General features: G+C 44.7%; 1 protein-coding gene across 8 annotated transcripts in view; it reads left to right on the plus strand.

The window, feature by feature from the left end:
* The first annotated feature begins 3642 nt into the window (after positions 1-3642).
* Positions 3643-27665, plus strand: part of LOC141148513 (putative methyltransferase DDB_G0268948) — a 70631-nt gene continuing 46608 nt past the window's right edge. The window contains exons 1-2 of one of the 8 annotated variants that reach the window (XR_012245227.1): positions 3643-3808; positions 19687-19811. The gene's annotated coding sequence lies outside the window, so the exon portion shown is untranslated. Of the gene's footprint in view, positions 3809-19686; positions 19816-27665 lie in introns of all 8 variants that reach the window. The other 7 variants (XM_073636039.1, XM_073636043.1, XM_073636044.1 and 4 more) reach the window with 7 other exon arrangements.

Below are 27665 nucleotides of genomic sequence, written 5' to 3' on the forward strand. Positions count from 1 at the left end.
CTAGCTTTTCCTAACATAGCCAAATATTACCTGGCAGCCCAACTACGCCCTGTGGCCTCTTGGGGTACCCTCCATGCTTTCAATCGATGGACACAAATTGAGAAGCTCTGGTTGGCCCCTATACATCCGAACTCCATGCTATGGGGCTCTGATGTACCTAGGGAAAGCTCACAGTTATTAGGACCAATGTTCCTCCTACGCCAGTTGTGGCATCGTACCAAATCGACATACCCGCTTACCACCCCCTCCTCACCGGTTACGTCCTTCCTATTCACCTCCAACACTCCGGATAGCCTGACTTCACAGATGTCACACTTCTGGTTGGAAAAGAACTTATTTTGCTACGGCCAGTTGATAGACCCCAGGACTCGAACGCTGAGATCTTTTCAGAATCTGCAAAAAGATTTCGACATTCCCAAACAGGCTTTCTTTAGCTAAGTAAATAAAATTAGAATAAAGACGGCGCTGCCCTCTAATTAAATCGATGCTATAAACTAATTGTGATATGTGAATTGAGTGTCAATAGTGCAATCCATCCAAATTAACCAAAATGAATCAGGAAGAAAGTGGTAACAACAGTGAATAAGCCACTAATAGATGAATAAATCAGATCCCCCCAGTAGGATAATGACATGTGTAAAATTAGAAATTGAAAAGGTGAGGTGAAGTGCAATAATTACAATAAAATAAAAATAAAAATAAAAATAAAAATAAAAATAAAAATATAAATATATTCCCTCAAAGCTCAAAAGTTTTGGGACAAGATGGCGCCAGGGGTGATATAAGTTATGTGATGAAAAAATATTATATGTGTATATAATGCTACTATAGTATCCGTGTTCCCACTACCATGTGTATGTAAAATTTTTTTTAAAATTTTATGATCTTGAATTACCCCCCTATTCAAAAGTATTGGGACACCTTGGCACTTGTGGAACGTGAAATATCTTGATATGACACCCTATCGACAAATATATAAAAGCATACATAAACCATCAAAACTGATTACATAAGTGCATGACAAGCAATCGTTAACTACTATAGAGATTGAATAAAAAGTCTATGCCAGGGTTTATGCATTTAAAACCAGATGGAGGAGCCAAAGTTCAAGTGTGATTGCTGTTTATTTCATCCTTAGGAACACACCACAGTGACTTCTGTGCCTTTCAATGAAGATGGTGACTTTGAGGTGCTCACCCCCCTATATTACCCCACTCACCAGAGATAATCACCCCTGCAGGGGTACCGAGCGACAGAGTGGGTATCTTAGGCCAGGTGATGTTCCTAACAGGCTTCCATTCCTCTACTGTGTGCGGTCCTCACAGCTGCTCCAGGGAAAAGGTGTGCTCTAATATAACCATGTTCTTCCAATGAGTTGCCACCTTACTCTGTCAAACTCTCCAATAGAAAAAAGAAACACAAGGGGGCCTCCTTCGTGAAGTACGTTTGGTATATTTATTGCACATAAGCTTTAAAAGATAGTCCCAGTCAAGAATATCCACAGGTTGCAAACCAAAAACAGAAGTAAATTTAGACCAAGCACCGCTGTGCACAGGGATGAGACCCGCAGCTAACTGCAATCGTGCGTCCCACCGTGCGTTCCAGCCAGCACTTCCGGGTATGACGTGTGAGCGTGACTCCGGCTTTCTTTAGCTACCTACAAATACAACATTATGCACAATCTCTAGCCCCCAATCTTCAATTCTCTCCACTCACTGACTTTGAAAAACTGTGCTTAGAGAGCTCGTCCCCTAAAGGTATGGTCTCACAAACCTATCAGCTTTTGACTTTTGATTTTTCGCCAACCGGACCACGTCATGCATATATGGGAAAGTGGGAGCGAGCCTTGGGAGCAGATCTCCCCCTACACACATGGCAGCTCATATGGTCCCAGGCCTCTAAGAGCTCTGTATGCACGCTATATAAAGAGAACCAATATAAGATTTTGTTCCATTGGTATCAGACCCCAGACTTGCTCCACTCCATATATCCAATGGCCGACTCCCGTTGTTGGCGATGCTGCAAAGATAGAGGGACGCTATTTCATATTTATTGGACTTGCCCCCTGATCACTCCGTACTGGCAAATGGTACATTCCCTGCTCCGGTCCATCTTCGATACTGAAGTGCCTTTTGATCCGAAAATTTTTGTGTTGGGTCTTCCACCAATTTCTCTCTCTAAAATGTCCAAGAAACTCTTGTCACATATATTAACTGCCGCACGATGCTTGGTGGCCCTAAAATGGAAGCAGAGAGAACCACCCTCGCTGTCGGAATTGCACTCCAGGGTCAGAGATGTCAAGAGAATGGAGTACCTGACAGCCTCCTTGAATGATAATCTTGAGAAGCATAATCGAATATGGGAGCTATCGGTCCTCTTCGAAAATCCCATAACTTAATTCTCCCTATTACAGGTCCTGCTTTACTGGTTCCTTCCACTTTCGGGGGGTCATGGGCTTCGGAGGCGGGGCGCTGTTCCTTCACCTACATCATTCTCCACTACTTTTCTCCCATCTCCTCTCGTCCCATCTTACTTTTCCTCTCCCCTTCCCCTTTTCCCTTCTCTCTCTTATCTTTCTTCATTTCCCTTAACCTATTTTATTTTGTTTAGTTATGCAAGGTATACATGCAGTAATATTTGAATTATGTCACGTCAATGTAGCCTATTAACGGTTACTAGATCAACTGGCACATAATGTCCTGCATCTGTCACCAAGAGTTGTTTGTCTGGACTTTACTATAGAAGTACTTAGTATGCTTAAAATTGTATTACCTTGTATTTTATGTTGTCAATTTTGTTTTCTCTTGAAAAATTCAATAAAAATTGTCAATTAAAAAAAAAAAAAAGATTGCTGTGCTCCGCTAAAGTGTTCGGGTTTGACTTGAAGAAAAGGTGGCGACCCTACACCAGGGCGGTGGGGAGGGTGTCTGGTATTAGTTCACATTCACATTTTTTCTGTAAAGGTAAACTAACACTTTGAGTAACACTTACAGGTTGTGTTCCTTCTCAAGGTAAAGGACAAGCAGAAGACCAATGAGCTCTTCCCTCTCCTTCCTATCAGTATTTCCCCTGATAGCACATGAGCAATGCAGCACAACTGATTGGCTCCTTGTGCTGCTTCTCCCTCTCCTAGACTTGGCTCTGCTGTACAGGGGATTGCAAGAAGCGGATTCAGATTCAGTTTATACTTCTTGCAATTAAAAAAGATGTATTTATTTTATTACATTTGTTAAAATATTAATAAACACAGACCTGCATTTTTTGCACTTTTTTTTTAAAAAAGCACATACCCCAATTTTTCCAATGCACAGCAGGGTGCGATGAGAGTCCGGTGCATTTGTTTTACTCATATTTGTGCATTGCGAGGCTCATGCAACACATAGCAAGTTAATGGCTAAAAACTTGCACGGCAATATGAATGCAGCTAAAATGTTTTCATTTTGTATTTTATGTTTCCATCTTGATCATCTTTAATAAACATAAACCCACTAAAACATATTCGGCAACCAGGAACAGTTTGGCTGCTATATTCCATGCACTTGATAGTGAGTTATTTTTAAAGTCAGTAAAAGGTCAGAATGTAAGGCTCAGATCTTTGCGGAAACAGCAGAAGAACCTGTCCACCTGGGGGAACTACCTCGTATGAGAACCTGAGAAGGGGAAAACCAAGAAGACAAACCCACAGCCAGGACGGTTATATAATTTTGATTTAGGGATTGTATGTGGCATTGCTTTCTATGTAGAGACTTCTGAAGACTTCCTCTCAGACGCAATTTACAATGCTATAGACCTGGCCAGGGTCAGTAAGGTAAGCAAGACATTTTTATGCTTTGTATTTCTGAACGAACACCTTGAGAGTTACACATATATCACAATTTGCAATCTTTAAATTGTCTTGTGAGGCCATTTTCAACCAAGGTTCTGTGTATCTCTACGGTTCCTCCAGAGGTTGGTAGGGGTTCCTTGAGCTGTGATACAGTATTTTCCCACAGGTCTCTGTAAGGAGGCATTGTTCTTAGTGACCTCATATGTAAGGGAAATTCTTTCCAATGACCGTTAGGATAAGGGGAGTCTTCTCCCACTGACCACCAATTTAAAGAGGAGCCTTTTCCCACTGATCCACCAATGGATGAGGAGACCTTCTCCTACTGACCACCAATCTAATATCTTCTTTCACTGACCATCAATGTAACAGGGACCCTTCTCTCACTGAAAACCAACGTAAGGGGGGAGCCTTCTCCCACTGACTATCAGTGTAAGGAGATTCTTCTCCCACTGACCACTAATGAAAGGGGGGCCTTCTCCAACTGACCACTATTGAAAGAGCAGCCTTCTTCCACTGACCATTAAAGAAAGTGGGTCCTTCTCCCAATGACACAAATACAAGGGGTAGCCTTCTCCCAATGACCACCAACTTAAGGGGGAGCCTTCTCCCACTGACCACTAATAAAAGGGACTTTTTCTCTCACTGACCACCAATATAAGGGGGGCCCCCTCACATTGACTACTAATTAAAAGGGAGTCTTCTACCAATGACACCAATACAAGGGGAGCCTTCTCCCACTGACCACCAAAATGTGGAGCCTTCTCCCACTGACCACTAATGAAAGGGGAGCCTTCTCCCAATGACCACTAATGAAAGGGAGGTTTTCTCCTATTGACCACTTATGATAGATGGGCCTTCTTGCACTGAGCACCAATATAAGAGGGATTCTTCTACCAATGACCACTAATAAAAGGGGGGTTTTCTCGCACTGACCACTGATGTACGGGGGAGTCTTCTCCCACTGACCACTAATGAAAGGGGGCCTTCTCTTTCCCCTATTAACCACTTATAATAGATGGGCCTTCTTGCACTGAGTACCAATATAAGAGGGATTCTTCTACCAATGATTACTAATAAAAGGGGGGTTTTCTTGCACTGACCACTGATGTACGGGGGAGTCTTCTCCCACTGACCACTAATGAAAGGGGGCCTTCTCTCACTGACCACCAATGTAACAGGGATTTTTTTCCCAATGACCACCAATGTAAGGGGGAGTCTTCTCCCACTGACCAACAATGTGAGGGGGAGTCTTCTCCCACTGACCAACAATGTTAAGGGGGAGTCTTCTCCCAAAAACCACCAATGAAAGGGGGGCTTCTCCCACTGACCATCAGTGTAAGGGGAGACTACATTTATTTCCAATGTAAGGGAGCACTACAATGACTCCCAGTGTAAATGGGCACTTCACTGACCACCAATGTGAGGAAGCACTGCATAATTCATAGTCTGTTTTTCTTTTCTGGCCATTATTATTAGAAATACTGATGAGCTGAACGTACCTGGGTTTGGTTCGGGGCAGGTTTGCCAAACATTTCTAAAGTTTGGGTTCAGAATCTGAACCTTGTCGAAGTCGATTGGGATCGAATGTTAAAAGACAGGAATGTCAATTTTCCAAGCTAACAGGCAAGGGATTGTCAAACAGATGGCATTGTGGGGGGGGGGGGAGGGGATGGGGCAGAGGCTTGGGCACTGATCTGTCGGGAAACGTGCTGAAGCAAAAAAATTGTAAAAACTCAGTATTGCTGGGAGCAGAAATTTTAGTAATGATTAAAGTGAAGCATTGGGGATTCCCTGACCCTCCCTGTATATACAACCTACTATAGCAACATCGACATTTACAAAGGAAAAAAATATTTAAATTGTCAGCTAAATAACAGCGCCCAACCGCTTCCATGTCTTTGTAATCAAAGAGGCCCAGGGATTTCATTAATCTATAACACACCCTTATCCTAGATGAGGGTCTCATATACATTTTAATGTGGGATTCCCACAAAAAAATTCCTTAATTCATACCAGGCCTTTCAGGTCCAGTGTAAACTTTAAGGGGAACCCCACAAAAAAAAAAGCATGAGGTCCCCCAAGCAAGAGGGGAACCCCATGCAAAAATCAAAAACATGTAGGGCTACCCCCACAAGTGCCGCTGGAAGTTGCTTGACCCCATTGGTTGACCTTGCAAGCTCCCCAACACCTCTGACACTCTGGGTTCTGACATATTTTATAGCAGACATAAAATGCGAAGACACCAATAGTTAGTAATGTATGCAAGTTACTACTACTGGGAGATTAAGTCAAACAGACTATAACGGACACAGGTGTAAGTTGAAAGATAATGCAGTAAAATGAATTCACAGGAACACACAAAGAAATAACAATTATGCCCTGTACACACGATCGGACATTCCGACAACAAAATCCATCAGGTTTTTTCCGACGGATGTTGGCTCAAACTTGTCTTGCATACACACGGTCACACAAAGTTGGTCGGAAATTCCGAACATCAAGAACGCGGTGACATACAACACGTACGACGAGCTGAGAAAAAGTTCAATAGCCAGTGCTGCTCTTCTGTTGTTTGCGTGACACTTTGTGTGTCGGAATTGTCTACACACGATCGGAATTTACGTGAACGGATTTTGTTGTCGGAAAATTTTAGAGCCAGCTCTCAAACTTTGTGTGTCAGAAATTCTGATGGAAAAAGTCTGATGGAGCCCACACACGGTCGGAATTTCCGACAACAAGCTCCGATCGCACATTTTCTGTCGGAAAGTTCGATCATGTGTACAGGGCATAAGAGTAAGTCAAATTGTTATAATGAATTGGTTGGAAAAATATTTATGACCCCAAAACAAGAGGGGGAAGAGGAGTCTTTTAGTCAGTCCACTCCCTCTAGGCCCTGACACCACAAGAAATAGGAGGTAAACAATATAAAAGGTCTGCAACCACCAACATAAGGGGAGCCTTCTCCCACTGACCACAAACATAAGGGAAGCCTTCTCCCACTGACACCAATACAAGGGGGACCCTTCTCCCAGTCACCACTAATGAAAAGGGGGGGGGGCTTCTCCCAATGACCACCAATATAAGGGGCAGCCTTCTCCCACTGTCCACTAATGAAAATAAAGTTTTCTCCCATTGACAACTTGATAGGGGGCCTTCTTGCACTAAGCACCAATATAAGTGTGAGCCTTCAACCACTGACCACTAGGGATGAGCTTCGCATTCGAGTCGAACCCATGTTCGACTCGAACATCGACTGTTCGATCGTTCGCCGAATTGCGAACGTTATGGGCTGTTCGCGCCAAATTTGTGTGGCGCGTCACGGCCCATAATTCACTGCGGCATCGCAGTGCATTGCTGGCTGATGATTGGCCAAGCATGCACTATGACCCGCATGCTTGGCCAATCACAGCGCCGTCGGTAGAGAGAGCTGTAATTGGCCAAAGCCAGGGTGGCTTTGGCCACATATGGCTCAGGGGGTTTAGAACACGCCCCACACTATATAAGGCCGCCTGCACGGCGGCCCTGTGTAGTGTGTTCCGGCGTGCTGAGAGATAGAGAGTGAGACAGTGTCATTTCATTTGAGTTAGCTAGATTAGGCAGGACAGTCAGTGAGTTAGCTGCACTTAAAGTGTATTGTGTATATATATATATGCATCCCAGGTGTTGCATATATATATATATATATATATATATATATATATATACACACTTTATTCAGTTTAGCTAGATCCGTTCCTGTTATCTTCTTACTGACAGGCAGGCTTGTCTTGTTACAGTATTTACAGCTACCTGAAGAAAATTGCTGGTGTTCTTTTGATCCTATTAGTACCACATTCAGGCAGCTAGACTATTTACAGTTAGTGTAGTGTGTCCTCCTCACAGTGGTCAGTTAAAGCTACAAGTTAGTTTAGTGAGACCTCTGCACAGTGTTCAACTAAAGCTACAAGTTAATGTAGTGCGTCCTCTGAACAGTGTTCAGCTAAAGCTACAAGTTAGTGTAGTGCACAGTGTTCAGCTAAAGCTACAAGTTAGGGGCGTCCTCCTCACAGTGTTCAGCTAAAGCTACAAGTTAGTGTAGTGCGTCCTCCTCACAGTGTTCAGCTAAAACTACAAGTTAGTGTACCTCTGCCCAGTGTTCAGCTAAAGCTACCTGTAGAAGGTTGGTGGCGTTTTCCTGATCCTATCACTACTGCAGGCAGCAAAATAAGCTACAAGTTAGTTAGCTACAAGTTAGTTTTTTGCGACCTCTGCCCAGTTTCAGCTAAAGCTACCTGTAGAAGGTTGGTGGTGTTTTCCTGATCCTATCACTACCGCAGGCAGCTAAAAAAGCTACAAGTTAGTTTTTTGTGACCTCTGCACAGTGTTCAGCTAAAGCTACCTGTAGAAGGTTGGTGGTGTTTTCCTTATCCTATCACTACCGCAGGCAGCTAAATAAGCTACAAGTTTGTTTTTCGCAACCTCTGCACAGTGTTCAGCTAAAGCTACCTGTAGAAGGTTGGTGGTGTTTTCCTGATCCTATAACTACCGCAGGCAGCTAAATAAGCTACAGGTTAGTGTAGTGCGTCCTCCTCACAGTGTTCAGCTAAAACTACAAGTTAGTGTAGTGCGTCCTCTGAACAGTGTTCAGCTAAAGCTACAAGTTAGTGTAGTGTGTCCTGCTCACAGTGTTCAGCTAAAGCTACAAGTTAGTGTAGTGCGTCCTCTGAACAGTGTTCAGCTAAAGTTACAAGTTAGTTTAGTGTGACCTCTGCACAGTGTTTAGCTAAAGCTACCTGCCAGTGCTCGGCTGGCAGACCTCCAAAAGGAGTTTAACCTGCCCAAGAACTGCCTAATCTGTGACATGCCCACTAGGTGTAACTCAACGTTGGCCATGCTGCACACGCAGCAGAGGGCCATCAATGAGTACCTGTGTGACTATGGCACCAGGACAGGGTCAGGGGAGCTTGTTTTTTTTTCCCCACGCCAGTGGGCCATGATCAGGGATGCATGGACTGTCCTGTCACCATTTGAGGAGGCCACGAGGATGGTGAGCAGTGACAGTGCATGCATCAGTGACACTGTCCCTCTTGTCCACCTGTTGGAGCACACACTGTGTGGAATAATGGACAGGGCACTTGAGGCAGAACAGAGGCAGGAAGAGGAGGACTTCCTTAGCTCTCAAGGCCCCCTTTATCCAGACAGTGTTCCTGTGTGCCGATCACACAGGAGGAGGAGGAGGAGGAGGATTGTGTCAGTATGGAGGTGGAGCCTGGCACTCAGCATCAGCAGCAGTCTTTAAGGGATCAGTCCCATGAAACACATGGACTTGTACATGGCTGGGAGGAGGTGGCTGCGGACCATGTCGTCCTTAGTGACCCAGAGGACTCCGGACCGAATGCCTCAGCAAACCTACGCTGCATGGCCTCCCTGATCCTGCAAAGCCTGCGTAAGGATCCTCGTATTCGTGGTATCAAGGAGAAGGACCAATACTGGCTGGCAACCCTCCTTGATCCACGTTACAAGGGTAAGGTTGCGGACCTTATCTTGCCGTCGCAGAGGGAGCAGAGGATGAAACATCTTCAGGAGGCCTTGCAGAAAGGTCTGTGCAACGCGTTCCCAGAGACTGTGAGGTTACAAACTCCTGTTTCTGGACAACGTGTTGCCGAGGCTTCGGTCAGTCAAAGAAGAAGCGGTGGAGAAGGTGGCCGTCTGACCGATGCATTCAGACAATTTTTTAGTCCGCAGCCCCAAGGTATGATCGGTTCCAGCAACCATCGGCAGCGTCTGTTTTACATGGTGCAGGAATACTTAGGGGCAAGATCTGACTTGGACACCTTTCCCACCGAAAATCCTCTCGGTTACTGGGTCTTGAGGATGGATCACTGGCCAGAGCTTGCACAGTATGCAATTGAGCTACTGGCCTGTCCTACATCCAGCGTTCTTTCGGAACGCACATTCAGTGCTGCTGGAGGCTTTGCAACCGATCACAGGGTGCGTCTGTCCACCGACTCGGTCGATCGACTGACCTTCATAAAAATTAATCAGTCTTGGATCACCACCAGCTACCAAGCACCTGATGCTGATGTAACCAAATATTTTTTTTTTTGAAATGTCAGATCCCTTCAAAGACTGCCTATGCTGATGCTGAGTGACTATCCTGTTATGCTGAGTAATTATCCTCTTCCTCCTCAATGATCATGCTGATAGCTTGTAAGAACATGTTTGGTTCTGGGTGCCGCCACCAGTGCCTAAGGCCCAATTTTGAAGCCCCTGTTTAAGAGGGGCATGTAATTACAATTTTAGATGCAATTCTTTGCAGCAGGGCTAGTTCCTGCGCTCCAACTAGAGTATCTATGAGGGGTTGCAGTGTTGTGGCACCAGCACCAGTGCCTAAGGCCCAATTTTTCTTCCCCTGTTCAACAGGGACATGTAATTAGAATTCTTGATCTAATATTTCACAGCAGGGCCCGTTTCTGCGCCCACCAAGATTAACTGTGAGGAATTACAGTGTTGTGGCACCAACACCACCACCACCACCACCAAAGGCCCAATTTTTCAGCCCCTGTTCAACAGGGGCATGTAATTACAATTCTTGATTGAATATTTCACAGCATGGCACGTTTCTGCGCCCACCAAGATGAACTGTGAAGAATTACAGTGTTGTGGCACCAGCACCACCACCAACAAAGGCCCAATTTTTCTGGCCCTGTTCAAAAGGGGCATGTAATTACAATTCTTGATCTAATATTTCACAGCAGGGCCCTGTGAGGGCTTACAGTGTTGAGGAGACAACAGGAAGTGAGATGAAATCTACCCCATAGGAAGGAAAATTCTCTCCTGTAAGAGTTAATATGGGAAAAACTTTTCTCCTTTCCACTGATGCTTTATCACCAATCCTTTCACTAAAAACCCCAAAGTTTCAAAAAACATTTGTCATTGGGACAAAAAGTGAGGTGAAATCTTCTGAAGAGGAGCACAGACAGCAAAACAAATGTCACAAGGGTGATTTTGGCTTGAGCTACAATTTAAAAATGTACCAGTTCAAAATTACAAACAGATTCTACTTAACAACAAACATACAGTCCCTGTCTTGTTTGCACCGCCTGTATACTGCTGTTCAGAGTATATAGGGTCTGGGGGCCCCACGCCTTTCCTTTTTTTAATTTGGGTGCGGGGTTCCCCTTAATATCCATACAGGACCCAAAGGGCCTGGTAATGGACTGGAGGGTACCCATGCCATTTGTCTCACTGATTTTCATCCATATTGCCAGGACCCGACATTACATTAAAGCCGCAAGCAGTTTTAAATGACTTTTTTTCCTTTAAAAATGTCATTTTGTGCAGGGACTGTTCTAAGCACGGGAAACACGCGCTACTTTACAGGCATACTATAGACACCCCCCAGGTACGATATTTAAAGGAATATTTCACTCTTTTTTTTTTTACTTTAAGCATCATTAAAATCACTGCTCCCAAAAAACGGACGTTTTTAAACGTTTTTTTTGCATTGATATATGTCCCCTGGGGCAGGACCTGGGTCCACAAACCCTTTTTAAGACAATACCATGAAAATTAGCCTTTAAAATGAGCACTTTTGATTTTGAACGTTCGAGTCCCATAGACATCAATGGGGTTCTAACGTTCGTGCAAATTTTCGGTCCGTTCACAGGTTCTGGTGCGAACCGAACCGGGGGTGTTCGGCTCATCCCTACTGCTGTACTATTTCTAATCTACTTCAGGCAGGCAGTTGATTCAGTTAGCTAGATCTCACTGCAGACCGTTCCTGCTCTACTGTTTCTAATCTGCTTCAGGCAGGCAGTTGATTCATTTCAGTGTATTTAATATATATATATTCCTGCTCTACTATTTCTAATCTACATCAGGCAGGCAGTTGATTCAGTTAGCTGCAGTGTATTTAATAGATAGATAGATAGATAGATAGATAGATAGATAGATAGATAGATAGATAGATAGATATATATATATATCCACAGCATCCAGTTTGGCTAGATCTAACTGCAGACCGTTCCTGCTCTTCTGTTTCTAATATACTTCAGGCAGTCAGTTGATTCAGTTAGCTGCAGTGTATTTCATATATATATATATATATATATATATATATATATATATATATATATACACAGTGGGGCAAAAAAAAAGATGAGAGAGGCCTGTAATTGTCATCATAGGTATACCTCAACTATGAGAGACAAAATGTGGAAACAAATCCAGACAATCACATTGTCTGATTTTTAAAAGAATTTATTTGCAAATTATGGTGGAAAATAAGTATTTGGTCATCTACAAACAAGCAAGATTTCTGGCTCTCACAGACCTGTATCTTCTTCTTTAAGAAGCTCCTCTGTCCTCCACTCATTACCTGTATTAATGGCACCTGTTTGAACTTGTTATCAGTATAAAAGACACCTGTCCACAACCTCAAACAGTCACACTCCAAACTCCACGAACCAGAAACAAAATTGTAGACCTGCACCAGGCTGGGAAGACTGAATCTGCAATAGGCAAGCAGCTTGGTGTGAAGAAATCAACTGTGGGAGCAATAATTAGAAAACGGAAGACATACAAGACCACGCAAGATCTCACCCCGTGGGGTCAAGATGATCACAAGAACGGTGAGCAAAAATCCCAGAACCACACGGGGGGACCTAGTGAATGACCTACAGAGAGCTGGGACCAGCGTAACAAAGGCTACCATCAGTAACACACTACGCCGCCAGGGACTCAGATCCTGCAGTGCCAGATGTGTCCCCCTGCTTAAGCCAGTACATGTCCGGCCCTGAGGTTTGCTAGAGAGCATTTGGATGATCCAGAAGAGGACTGGGAGAAAGTCATATGGTCAGATGAAACCAAAGTAGAAATGTTTGGTAGAAACACAACTCGTCGTGTTTGGAGGAGAGAGAAGGCTGAGCCGCAACCAAAGAACACCATACCTACTGTGAAGCATGGGGGTGGCAACATCATGCTTTAGGGCTGTTCCGTACAGGACGACTGATCCGTATACATTAAAGAATGAATGGGGCCATGTATTGTGAGATTTTGAGTGCAAACCTCCTCCCATCAGCAAGGGCATTGAAGATGAAACGTGGCTGGGTCTTTCAGCATGACAATGATCCCAAACACACCGCTCAGGCAACGAAGGAGTGGCTTTGTAAGAAGCATTTCAAGGTCCTGGAGTGGCCTAGCCAGTCTCCAGATCTCAACCCCAAAGAAAACCTTTGGAGGGAGTTGAAAGTCCGTGTTGCCCAGCGACAGCCCCAAAACATCACTGCTCTAGAGGAGATCTGCATGGAGGAATGGGCCAACATACCAGCAACAGTGTGTGACAACCGTGTGAAAACTTACAGAAAACGTTTGACCTCTGTCATTGCCAACAAAGGATATATAACAAAGTATTGAGATGAACTTTTGATATTGACCAAATACTTATTTTCCACCATAATTTGCAAATAAATTCTTTCAAAAATCAGACAATGTGATTGTTTGAATTTGTTTCCACATTTTGTCTCTCATAGATGAGGTATACCTATGATGACAATTACAGGCCTCTCTCATCTTTTTAAGTGGGAGAACTTGCACAATTGGTGGCTGAATAAATACTTTTTTGCCCCACTGTATACTGTTGTGGAAAATTTTATGAAGATATACTGACTAGGGCAGACTGACGCTGGTTGAGATCTGTTTGGTAGTGAAAAGCTCTTTGGGGATGAAGAGAAATGTTTGCGAAGTGGGGACATGCTAAGGGCCCCTGTGCGATGCACAGAACGAGCGTCTGGTGGGGTGTATTCGCTCTGCAAAGACATTATCGGTTTAACGAGTGTGCGCTCATGTTGCCCCTGTGTGTCTGATCAACATATTTGTGGCCCGATGAGTGTACGCCTGCCGATAATCTCTTGTCCACAAAGACAATAGAATAATCCAGGTATACACTGTTCTCTGGAACAATGTATAATAGGGATTTCTATCAACGGAAATACGGGAGTCTTTTGGGTTGTTCTGTTTGGAGACAGAGTCAATGTTTGAAAGCCATGTGGCTTCTAAAAACATGCATGCACCCTGTCTCTGCTCAGACACACCCATAAGACTCCTGTAGTCAATGTTCATTGGTTGTTGTATTTTCCTGTGTTGTTAAATCCTTATATGGTCATATCCTGTTATGTCACTTGCCATGTAAGAAGTGATTGGCTGTTGGAACCATCACTTCCTGTTTGTGAAACCTTTTGTGTTAATAAAAGAGCCTGCTAGCGAGGGAGAAGTCAGAGATGCTGACGGAGGCTGAGCTGGTAACGTAAGGAATGATGGTGATGTCTGATTACTTGGATGCGTGTGTTGATAAGATAAGGTACATGATATCATTAAGACGGAAATGGGTGCTTATTAGCACAGGAGATATGGCTGTGTGCATAGCTTACAGCCAAATTTCCCTAACATTTGTGGCGAGCCTATATATATATATATATATACACACTGTATACAGTTTAGCTAGATCTCAATGCAGACCGTTCCTGGTGTACTATTGCTAATATACCTCAGGCAGGCGATACAGTTAGCTGCAGTGTATTTAGTATATATATATATATATATATATACACACACACACACACACACACATCCCAGCTTTGTATATATATATATATATATATATATATATATATATACACTGTATACAGTTTAGCTTAATCTCACTGCAGACCGTTCCTGTGTACTGTTTCTAATATACTTCAGGCAGGCAGTTGATTCAGCTAGCTGCAGTGCATTTAATATATATATATATATACACATGCTTGCTGTGCTTGAGTTGGTCTGCTTAGGGGACAGGAGCCACACTGGGGCAGAGATTCTGTCAGCTCTGCAGGGGCAGGCTCAGAGGTGGTTGATGCCATGCCAGCTTCAGCCAGGAATGGTGGTTTGCGACAATGGCACCAACCTCCTCTCCGCCCTCCGACAGAGACACTTCACCCATGTTCCCTGTTTGGCTCACGTCCTTAATTTGGTGGTGCAGCGGTTCTTGTGCAGGTACCCAGGCTTACTGAGGCAGGCCAGGAAAGTCTGTGGGCATTTCTGCCAGTCATATAATGGCTGACCTCCAAAAGGAATGCAAAATGGCCAAGAACCGCCTCATCTGTGACATGCCCACCAGGTGGAACTCAACATTGGCAATGCTGCAGGGGCTGCACACGCAGCAGAGGGCCATCAATGACTACCTGTGCAAGTATGGCACAAGGACAGGGTCAGGGGAGCTTGGCTTTTTTTCACCACGCCAGTGGTTCATGATCAAGGATGCATGCACTGTCCTGTCACCATTTGAGGAGGCCACGAGGATGGTGAGCAGTGACAGTGTATGCATCAGTGATACTGTCCCTCTTGTCTTCCTGTTGGAGCACATGCTGCAATAATGGACAGGGCACTTGATGCAGAACAGAGGGAGGAAGAGGAAGACTTCCTTACCTCTCAAGGCCCCTTTTATCCAGACAGTATTCCTGCAGGCATGCCTATCACACAGGAAGAGGAGGAGGATTGTGTCAGCATGGAGGTGGAGCCTTGCACTCAGCATCAGCAGCAGTCTTCAAGGGATCGTTTTTAGTCCTCAGAAACCCATGGACTTGTACGTGGCTGGGAGGAGGTGGCTGCAGATCAGGTCATCCTTAGTGACCCAGAGGACTCCGGACCGAATGCCTCAGAAAACCTACGCTGCATGGCCTTCCTGATCCTGCAAAGCCTGCAAAAGGACACTTGGATTTGTAGTATCAAGTAGAGGGATCGTACTGGCTGGCAATCCTTCTTGATCCACGTTACAAGGGTAAGGTGGCGGAACTTATCCAGCCGTCGCAGAGGGAGCAGAGGATGAAAGATTTGTGCAATGCATTTCCAGAGCCTGAGAGGCTACAATTTCCTGGTACTCATGGACAACGTGTTGCTGAGGCTTCGGTCAGTCCCAGAAGGAGTGGTGGAGAAGGTGGCCGTCTGACCAATGCGTTCAGACAATTTTTTAGTCCGCAGCCCCAAGGTCTGATCGGTTCCAGCAACCATCGCCAGCGTCTGTTGTACATGGTGCAGGAATACCTAGGGGCAAGATCAGGCTTGGAGACCTTTCCAACCGAAAATCCACTGGGTTACTGGGTCTTGAGGATGGATCACTGCCCAGAGCTTGCACAGTATGCAATTGAGCTACTGGCCTGTCCAGCATCCAGCGTTCTTTCGGAACGCACATTCAGTGCTGCTGGAGGCTTTGTAACAGATCACAGAGTGCGCCTGACCACCAACTCAGTTGATCGGCTCACCTTCATAAAAATGAATCAGTCTTGGATCACCAGCTACCAAGCACCTGATGCTGATGTAACCGATTAATTTTTTTTATGAATGTGAGATCCCGTCAAGACTGGCTATGCTGATGCTGAGTGACTATCCTCTTATGCTGAGTGACTATCCTATTCCTCCTCAATGTTCATGTTGATAGCTTCTAAGAAAGGTTCTGGGCACCACCACCAGTCGCTAAAGCCCAATTTTTCTGCCCCTGTTTAACAGGGGCATGTAATTACAATTTTTGCTGTAATATTTTGCAGCAGGGCTCGTTCCTGCGCTCAACAAGAGTATCTGTGAGGGGTTGCAGGGTTGTGGCACCACCACCGCTGCCCAAGGCCCAATTTTTCTGCCCCTGTTTAACAAGGGCGTGTAATTACAATTTTTGATCAAATATTTAACAGCAGGGCTCGTTCCTGTGCTCAACAAGAGTATCTGTGAGGGGTTGCAGTGTTGTGGCACCACCACCACTGCCTAAGGCCCAATTTTTCTGCCCCTGTTTAACAGGGGTGTGTAATTACAATTTTTGAGCTAATATTTTACAGCAGGGCCCCTTCCAGCACCCAACAAGAGTAACTGTGAGGGCTTACAGTGTTCTGGTACCACCAACACCTAAGGCCCAATTTTCCGCAGAGTGTATAGGGCAGGCCATATAGTATATACAGGCGGTCCCTTATTTTCAAAAATCAGACTTATGCCCCGTACACACGGTCGGACTTTGTTCGGACATTCCGACAACAAAATCCTAGGATTTTTTCCAACGGATGTTGGCTCAAACTTGTCTTGCATACACACGGTCACACAAAGTTGTCGGAAAATCCGATCGTTCTAAACGCGGTGACGTAAAACACGTACATCGGGACTATAAACGGGGCAGTGGCCAATAGCTTTCATCTCTTTATTTATTCTGAGCATGCGTGGCACTTTGTCCGTCGGATTTGTGTACACACGATCGGAATTTCCGACAACGGATTTTGTTGTCGGAAAATTTTATAGCCTGCTCTCAAACTTTGTGTGTCGGAAAATCCGATGGAAAATGTGTGATGGAGCCTACACACGGTCAGAATTTCCGACAGGTAGTGAGAGGAAATCTACCCCTAGGAAGGGACATTCTCTCCTGTAAGAGTTAATATGGGAAAAAGGTGTCTCCTCCACTGATTTATCACCAATCCTTGTTTCCCTTAAAAACCCCAAATTTTCAAAATCCAATTGTCATTGGGACAGAAAGTAAGGTGAAATCTTCTGAACAGGGGCACAGACAGCAAAACAAATGTTACAGGGGTGATAACCCTTTCTTATGTTTTCCAAAAAGCTTTAAAACAGATTTTTTGGCTGGAGCTACACTTACAAAATGTACCTGTTCCAAATTACAAACAGATTCTACATAAGAACAAACCTACAGTCCCTGTCTTGTTTGCACCGCTTGTATACTGCTGTTCAGAGTATATAGGGCCTGGGGGCCCAAGGCCTTTTCTTTTTTTAATTTGGGTGCGAGGTTCCCCTTAATATCCATACAAGACCCAAAGGGCCTGGTAATGGGCTGGGGGGGGTACCCATGCTGTTTGTCTGACTGATTTTCATCCATATTGCCGGGACCCGACATTACATTAAAGCCTCAAGCAGTTTAAATGACTTTTATTCCTTTAGAAATGTCATTTTGTGCAGGGACTGTTCTAAGCACGGGAAACACGCGCCTCTTTACAGGCATACTATGGACACCCCCCAGGTACGATATTTAAAGGAATATTTCACTTTTATTTTTTCACTTTAAGCACCATTAAAATCACTGCTCCCGAAAAAAAAAAAACTTTTTTTTCCATTGATACATGTCCCCTGGGCAGCACCCGGGTCCCCAAACCCTTTTTAGGACAATAACTTGCATATTAGCCTTTAAAATTCGTACTTTTGATTTCTCACATTCCATTCCCATAGACTTTAATGGTGTTCGAATGTTTGCGCAAACTTTCGGTCCGTTCGCATGTTCTGTATGCGAACCGGAGGGTGTTCAGCTCATCTCTAGTCTAAACTAGTATTTTGAAAAAAATAAATAGCCGGATAGCCACACTCCCCTTTATTGAAAAATTAAAATCAAGGCATCAAGGGTAAGTACAGACTAACTGCACAGCCGCTGACATGTTTAAAAAAAAAAACAAGACAAGAGACAGCTTGGGACAAGTCCTTTATTAAAAAAAAAGAAAAAAAAAAAGAAAATGTCCTGTGATGTAAATTCAAGCCGCCCGACAGACCGAAAAAGAAAAAAAAAAAGCCGCAACCGATCCGCCTCCATGGGTTGCGTCTTTTTTTCTTTTTTTGATCTGTCAGGCAGCGTGAATTTACATTGCGGGACATTTTTATTTTTTAATAAAGGACTTGTCCCAAGCTGTCGCTTGTCTTTTTTACCATTTTTTGACACTTTTTTTGTGAAATGGTAATTCACACGGGGGGAGGCTGGGATCTGGGGGTCCCCTTGTTAAAGGGGGCTTCCAGATTCCAATAAGCCCGCATACCCCCACAACCACTGGACAAGGGTTGTGGGGATGAGTCAGACCCCAAAGCATCCTCCCCATGTTGAGGGCATGTGGCCTGGTATGGTTCAGGAGGGGGGGCATTCTCTCATCCCCCATCTTTTCCTGCGGCCTGCCAGGTTGCGTGCTCGGATAAGGGTCTGGTATGGACTTTAGGGGGGGCCCCTACGCCATTTTTTTTTCAATTTGGCCCAGGATTCACCTTAATATTCATACCAGACCCAAAGAACCTAGTAATGGACTGGGGGGGGATCCCATGCTCTTTTTTTCAATGAGTTTTATCTATATTGTCGAGACCCGACAATTAATTACAGCTGTGATCAGTTTTAAATGACAATTTTTCCTTTAGAAATGTAATTTTGCTGTGGTACTGTTCTAAACAAAATGTGCCGCTTTACAGGCATACTATAGACACTCCACAGGCACGATATTTAAAGGAATCGTTTATTTTTATTGTTTCACTTTAAAAAAATCCCTGCTCCCAAAAAAAACGTCCGTTTTTGGAAAAAAAATTTGCATTGATACATGTCCTCTGGGGCAGGACCCGGGTCCCCAAACACTTTTTATGACAATAATTTGCATATAAGCCTTTAAAATGAGCACTTTTGATTTTTCATGTTAGTGTCCCATAGACTTTAACGGTGTTCCGGCGGCTTTCGAATTTGCCACGAACACTTCATAGTGCTCGCTGTTCAGCGAACGCCTGATGTTTGAGTCGAACTTACATTCGACTTAAACATCAAGCTCATCCCTATCGTAAATACCTTAATGCACATAAAGCCTAAACAGTTGAGGATAATTCTGAAATTTCAGCATGTTCATAACTTCCAAATTAATAATAGCACAGCCATAATATGGACATATTTAGCTTCCTCAGATAATTTGCAGTCTGTAAACAGTAGAGATGCAGAGATATGAATATGTATAACAAAGTGTACCTGGGACATGGTGATGAATGTAGAGACCTCCCAGCAACCCACCCCTAAACAAGATGACCAGATGATTGATCACTAGTCTCTGTCAACTTTGATATTACAGAAAATAGGCGCTGCGAAGACAATGATCAGTTCTCCTTTTACCATCCAAGCAGGAAAATCTGCCAAGTTTGAGAAACGATTACCCAGCTCATCGATCGAACTCTGATCAACCCTCGGACATTAATTGCAAGTATTCTTCCTCCCCAATTCTACCTTATTTCTTGGTGGCTGTATATTGTCTTTATCTCTTTGAAACATCTTTTCTGTAAATATTTTATTTGCACTAACTTGACCTTTTCATATTAAACCCTTATGTTGAAAAGCGTTAACCCAGGGGTAATTTACTAAGATGAATGCGTTGCGCCAGTTCATACCTTAATTGGTGCGCTGGAAAAGTCATTAACCGAACATGCGAACCAGCGCACTTTGAAGCGAAAAACGATAATAATATGTAAACTGCAACTGGTGATAGGGTAACTGCAGTTTTCCTCATTGATAATAGCGCACGCCCAATACAATTGGTTAATTTCATCTCATTGGATGTGTCTTATTAGGCAATTAGTAGGTGTTCTCAGTTAAGTAACCCTTTTGATGCTAATCTCATTCCTATTACTTCTAATATATCTTTGAAATGTGTTTTTCTTTTTTTCCATTTTTACCCAAATCTTTCAATACATTACAAAGAACAGAGAAGTATTTCTAAATCCAATAAGTTAATATTTTCAGATCTTGATCTTTAAAGGTGACCATACACTGCAATCAGTTAGATCTTAAAAAAATTTGATTTAGTGTAAGAGCCTTTTTGATTTCCTATAATTTGACTTAATTGTTCAAGTGCGTCTTCCTATTACCTATTTTGCCGAATTATCGAGTTGTACAGAGATTGGCCAATCAGATTGCATAGAGCATGACCATCTTAAGTGCCAAATTTGGAATGTAGATGTGCCATGACCCACTTGTATTTTCTGAACGATATTTCTTGGGCATTATACAAGGCACATAAGAAACCACCTTTTTCAAGACTTGCTAGAGTGATCAGGAATCTTCAAACTACGGCTCTCCAGCTTTTGCAGAACTACACATCCCATGAGGCATTGTAAAACTCTGACATTCACAGACATGACTAGGCATGATGGGAATTGCAGTTCCTGAACAACTGGGGGGGGGGGTTTAGTTTGGGGACCCCTGTGATAGACCATTATTATGCCTCCAGAATTGGGAGTGTGGCATCTAACCAACTTCTCTCTGCTGGTGGACACAACCTACATCTATAGATATATATTTGGGCAGCACAGTAGTGTAGTGGGTAGCACTCTCATCTAGCAGCAAAAAGGGTTGCTGGTTCAAATCCCACCCATGACACCATCTGCCTGGAGTTTGCATGTTCTCCTGGTGCCTGTGTGGGTTTCCTCCAGGTACTCTGGTTTCCTCCCACACTCTAAAAACATGCTGGTAAGTAAATCAGATCCTGTCTAAATTAGCCCTAATATGTATGAATGTATGTTAGGGACCCTCACAAACACCACCTCATGTTAAAATAAGATTTTTTATTTTTTTTGCAAATGAGGACCATCTCTTTCTCAGAGAACAATGAGCGGGGCATGGTGGTGGGAAGAAATTAGCAGCAGTACAAGCAACTTCCTGTAGGGGTGTGATGTCATTCCTGTGTGCTGACCACCACTTCCGGGAACCAGATATACGCCACCGGTACATATCTCCGCACACACAGCAGTTGCACATCTTACATACACAGTGGTCGCGCATCTAGCTGCAGGAACCCAATTTTTAGGGGAAAAAAATTGTAACGCAGATGCAGATTTCTAGGACTGGACTAACAAATGTTTCTAGTGAAAGGCAACTGGTGTTTTCTATTAAACAAGGTCTAAATGGGCCATTGACATGCATCACAGTTGAACTTAGGAATGTGTCTTTGCAAAGGTAAACTAAATGAAATCCTTTCTTATTTTTGCTTGGGGATAGAGTGCAGAGAGATTAGAAGTCTTGTCAATTTTTGGGGATGTCTGCACCCTTGATAGGGTGAAGACACCTCCCAAATTTTGCCACTTTCTCCTTCAAATTTATTCACTTCCTGTCACATAGCCAAAAGGAAGTGAGGGTAAAACCCTACCAATGTCTTTTCTTGGGAACACACAGGTCAATCTAAATAGTTCCCCCATTCGGTAAATTGCACTCTAGCTTTTTGTTCTGTACACCCCAAATGATTAGGTATCTTGGACTTTGGGGTTTGTTTACTAAAGGCAAATCCATTTTGCACTAGAAGTGCACTTGGAAGTGCAGTTGCTGGAGATCAGAGGGGGACATGCAAGGGGAAAAAAAACCCAGCATCTTTGCTTCTACATGATTGGATGATAAAATCACCAGTGCCAGTGACATTTACTAAGATTTTGGCCGCGCAGTGAACAAACGCATTTGAACGAGCGCAAGAGCCACATGCGCAGTGCTTACATTGATCTCGCGCAGTTCTAAACGTACTTACAGGCACAGTAGGCTTGCTCTGAGAAAGTAACTTTTTCAGTTCTATTTTGGGCATATTTGTTACTTGGGCAGTTGTTACTAAACTTCCCCAGATCACCCCATAATATTGGCCCCTCCATCTTCTGTTAATATTGAATTGAAGATGCCGTGTGCCATGTCCATAGTGGTGCACAGATTGCATTCTCCCATGCGCCAATATTGCTATTGTAGATGGGGGATTCGCGCTCTGTTCCCGGCGCACCGTTACGTAAATAGGAAAATGTGCGATGCGCCTCTACTGATGGCGCACGGCTTTCCTAAATCAGCCCCCCTTCTCTAAAGCTCTTACTGCACGCTATAAACGAACCTGCCTCTTGAAGAGCGCTACTGTTGTAGAGTAAGGCCTCTGAGCAGACCTGTCTGTGGTGGCAGTGTGTGTTGCAGATGCTTATTCTAAAATCATAATTGGTATTGTTAAATTGATGGAAGTCCTGACTCTTCCTAATCAAAGGTCGGTGGTGTCAGTTAAAGGGTTAATTGCTTAATTAGTCCAGTGACAATCGCTCAATTGAACAGAGGTGGGGGGAGGGGGAGCCAGGCTCATGGCAGGACACCCTACACACCGGGTGGAGCAGTCACTCTGTAGCCGCCCCGCAGAGGAGTCTGAGGACTCGAGGGGGATGGGGAAGCATGTTGCCGGGAGAGAGAGACATGCAAAAATCCTCTGTCATTCACAGTGAGAGAGATCACCTCCGATCCCCGCACTCAGTCACTCACCTTCTGCTCTGGTACATTGCGCTCGGGCTCAGCTCTGCACCCACCAGCATCTGTGATCCGCTCCCTGCCTTACATTACAGGGTCCCGGTTGCAGTAATAAAGTAGTCTCAGGGTCCGCACTCCACTCTGACTCCAGGGAAACTGGAGGTGACGCCGTAGTGCTGAAAAAGCACCGCCCAGTCGCCCTCCAGTCCCAGCCAATGAAAAAAAAAATAGACAAGAGCCAGGGACAAATGATTGGAGAGTGGGAGTGTGTGCAGGCGCACGGCTTGAGCCCTGCACATGCCCTAAATACGGGCAAATCAGCTTCCCAGCTTGCAATCAGCTGATTGCAAGCTGGGAAGCTTCCCATAGACCGACATGTGTCCGGCGCCTGGTCACTCTTAAAGTGACTTTTTTATTTATTTATTTATTTCAAAAGCTGAGGGGCGGCGCCCAAGTGCCCCCTATGGATGGGCCGCCACTGCTGACCATATGCTTGTTTAACCGCTTGGCATCCGCGCTATAGCCGAATGACGGCTACAGCGCGGACCTGAATTCCCGGGAGGCCGTCATATGATGGCCTCCCCTGTGCACGTGCCCTGCGCGCGCCCTGCAGGGCGTGCGTGGAGCGCGCTGTGATCACCGAGTCACTGAGACTCGGGTGATCACCGATCTGTGTAAGGGGCCGGTCCCGGCCCCTTACCATGTGATCAGCTGTCAGCCAATGACAGCTGATCACATGATCAAAACAAAAGCTCTGTGATCGTTTTTTTTTTCTCCTCGCGCTGACAGTGCCTGAAGTGTAAAGTGCCTAAAAAAAACCACATCCCCAGCAGTCCCAGTGTGAGAGCCCGAGTGCCTTCACACTGGGGCGCTGCGCTGGCAGGATGTTAAAGTCCTGTAAGCAGCATCTTTGGGGCGGTGAAGAAGCGATGTATACACTGCTCCTCCACAGCTCCTGCCCATTGAAATGAACGGGCATCGCTGCTGAAGAGCCTGCAAAGCGCCGCTACACAGGCAAATTTAACACTTTATTCGGGCGCTAGCAGGGGTTAAAAGCGGCCGAATTACGCCGCTAAAATGATGGTAAAGTGCCGCTAAGACTAGCAGCGTTTTACCATCAACGCCCACCTGCTCCAGTGTGGAAGCAGTCTAATGCCACATACACACGACCGGACTTTATGGCATACTTGGTCCGGCGAACCTGAGTCCGTCGGACAATTCGATCGTGTGTGGGCTCCAGCGGACTTTTTTTTCTCAAAAGTTTGATGGACCTAGAAATGAAACATGTTTCAAATCTATCGGACGGACTCGAGTCCGGTCGAAAAGTCCGCTCGTCTGTATGCTAGTACGATGGACAAAAAACGACGCTAGGGCAGCTAATGGCTACTGGCTATCAACTTCCTAGTTTTAGTCCGGTCGTACGTCATCACGTACGAATCCGTCAGACTTTGGTTGATTGTGTGTAGGCAAGTCCATTCATTCGTAAAGTCCGTTGTAAAGTCCGTCGAAAAGTCCGCCAGGCAAAGTCTGCCGTAAAGTCCGCTCGTGTGTACACGGCATTATTGTACTGACCAGGGCTGCTGTTAGAAATGACGGGGCCCATACAGCCTACCGGACAGGGCCCCCTTCCCCTGGCTGAAAGTGACTGAGGACATGAATTTATCAGTCTCTTTCTCTGTAGCCTCAGCTGCACAGATGAATGAATAGGAAGCGCTCTGAGGCTCCCTGCTTATTCACAAACTGAAGCATAGTAACGAATGGATACAGGAATGATTGGTACCAATCGCTCACTGTGTTCATTCAGGAATGGAAGGGTCCTTTAAATGAAATATTTACTGGCCCCTTCCCCCGCTCTCCATCCTGAAACATCCCCCTGTGTCCCTGCAGGAGAGGAGGGAAGCGGGAAAAGGGGCGACACAGGAGGGCCTGGGCAGCAGATGGAAGGGGTGTATGTGCTAGAACCAGTCCCCCTGCAGTGCAGCTGGAGGGAGAAAGAAGAGGAGAAGCTGGCAACACTGCAAGGGGAGGCAGAAGAGGATTGGTGTCTGCAATAAGACAGTACGGCCGGACCACCTGCTCAGTGGGTCCCCGGGCCCCCCTTTTGAACTGATGGGGTTCTGGGCCCAGTACAGGAGGGCTGGCTGTACTGCCTTATCAGGTAATGACTACCTCTTAGTGCAATGATAAGTGTTCTCTCCACACCCCAGGTGAAATGTGCGCTTATCAGATATAAATGGCGGACAAAGCAGCCTAATCTGTGATATTCATATCTTCTCCACTGAAGTCCTCTGGTCTGCCCCACTGGAGATCTTTATGGAATAGCTTCTCATATCATTGTACATGAAGTAAAACAATCCAAGGAGTAAATCATTGTGCAGTATATTTATTAAACAGTCATGCTATACAGTAAAATAATGTCTGTGAGACACCAATACATACAGCTCTACTCAATCAGTTGCAATCGCACATTGCTTGTGGCCACCGAGCCGGCGTGCGTTCCAGATGGGCGGAAGCTGCACGATTGTCTAACCAGGTATGGCGTTGCGGCTCAGTTTAAATGCATTTCACGTGTAACACGTCCTCAGGATACTCAGCCGGTGCCATTTTGTTGGAGCCTTTTATAGCTTCTCTTGGACTCTGTTCACACCTAGGCATTTTTGGGCATTTTTCTGCTCTAAGCCTCAGCTCTAAAAACGCCCAACAAGACAAATCCCGTCCATTTCTAAGGCCCCTGTTCACATCTGAGCATTCTGTCACCTAAAGCAAAACGCCCGTCACTCAAAGTACAGGAGCTTCTTTTTTGCCAGATTACAGGTGTTTTTCATTCTTTTTACATTGGTGACCTTTTGACCTGTACAAAATCGCAATAAAAAGTCCAACTTTCTGCCTGAATAATACGCTCAGGTGTGAATGGAGCCTAAAAAGTCAACTGGATCAATTTAAACGAAAAAGCTAGAACCAAATATTTTATGTAAGCGGGCTGTATATGTTGATGTAAAATTGCCACATACATGTTCAATATATAAACAAATCATTATATAAAACACATTATTAAATAAAAACATATAAATTAATATCCCAAATACAACAGGTAAAGAAGCTTGTAAAAAAACTTTTTATATATTAAATACTACCTCACTCATAATTTAATGATTTTAGTTTTAAAATGATTGTAATGTGTCTTTGTTATTTAGTAGAAAAAGAAAAAAAAACATGTTCTACTTACCTGCTCTGTGTAGTGGATTTGCACAGAACAGCCCGGCTCCTCCTCTTCTCATGTCCCTGGCTGGAGCTCCTGGCCCCTCCCACCTGTTGAGTGCCCCCCACAGCTAGCAGCTTGCTATGGGGGCACCCGAGCTGCAGCTCCTTCAGTGGCGGCTGGTGCTCAACATTTTTGGGGGTGCGCAAACAAACTGAAATTCTGAAAAAAAAAAAAAATCGATTGCAGCCTCACTGTGCCATCAAACGCAGCCACTGTGCCCATCAAACGCAGCCACTGTACCATCACAGCCACTGTGCCTATAAATTGCTGCCACTGTGTCAAATGCAGCAACTGTGCCCATCTTATGCAGCCACTGTGCCCATCAAACGCAGCCTCATACGCAACTATATGTGCACAGACATGTTTTTTCAAAATGCAGCCACTGTGCCCATCAAATGCAGCCACTGTGCCACTGTGCCCATCAATTGCCGCCACTGTACCATCAAACACAGCCACTGTGCCATCAAATGCAGCCACTGTGCCAAACGCAGCCACTGTGCCCATAAATTGCCGCCAGTGTGCCAAATGCAGCCACTGTGCCCATCTTATGCAGGCATTGTGCCCATCTAATGCAGCCTCATACGCAACTATATGTGCATAGACATGTTTTTTAAGTTAAAAAAAAAAAAAAAAAAGGAAATAAAAAAAATACACATGCACAGGTAAACTCATACAGCAAAGCAACCTTTAATGCTCATATTTAGCACTGCCTGTGTGTGACAGTCACTGTGTATAAAAATCTCCTCCTTTGATTACTGTTGTTTGACTTAAACCAAACATGGAACAAAACTAGTACAACGTGTGTAGCCAGGCTGAGCTATAATCAATCCTTTCTCCAGAGCTCTTTCTTTACAGTGATATTTTAAATTGGTTTTTCTCCCTGCTCTATCCTTCACCCACACAATCCCTTTTTATATACAGTGAAACTGATCAGTCTCTGGTCCTACCTGCACATACTGTCCTCTGTATGATGTGTCAGTCCGCTCCTCACCGTCCAACACACAGGCAGCTCCTCTATCTCCCGACTAGGACCTGTACACTCACTCTGCTCCCTGGTCTGAGTGAAGTGTTGTGCATATCAATCCCAGCATGCTCCGCTCCTCTCCTCTCCTCTCCTGCCTCATCCTCACTTAAACAAAGCAGCTCTCGCCCATAGTATACTACAGGCGGAAGCCGATCGGCGATCTGGATTGCGCCGCAAGGCAGGTTTAAAGCCCGCAAATGAAGCGCCATGTCTGCAATCTTGTGATTGCATTGACGTGGCGCTTCCCATAGTGCACTGTGTCCGGCGCTCGAACACAGTGCACTTAGTTAAAGGACATCTTTTTTTTTTTTTCTTAAAGGGGCCGTTGTGGAAAAAAAATTACAGTAGGGGGGGCGGCGCCCAGGCGCCCCCTATGGATGGGCCGCCACTGAGCTCCTTGTATCCATTCAGACATGGAGCTGCGGTTTGTCTTCTCTTTTTTTTTCTCTCCTTCCTAACCGAGTTTAATTGACAGCAGCGGGAGTCAATGGTGCCACTGCTGTGTCTCAGCCAATCA

Source organism: Aquarana catesbeiana, linkage group LG06 (genome assembly GCF_042186555.1).
Source record: "Aquarana catesbeiana isolate 2022-GZ linkage group LG06, ASM4218655v1, whole genome shotgun sequence".
NCBI classification, from domain to species: Eukaryota; Metazoa; Chordata; class Amphibia; order Anura; family Ranidae; genus Aquarana; species Aquarana catesbeiana.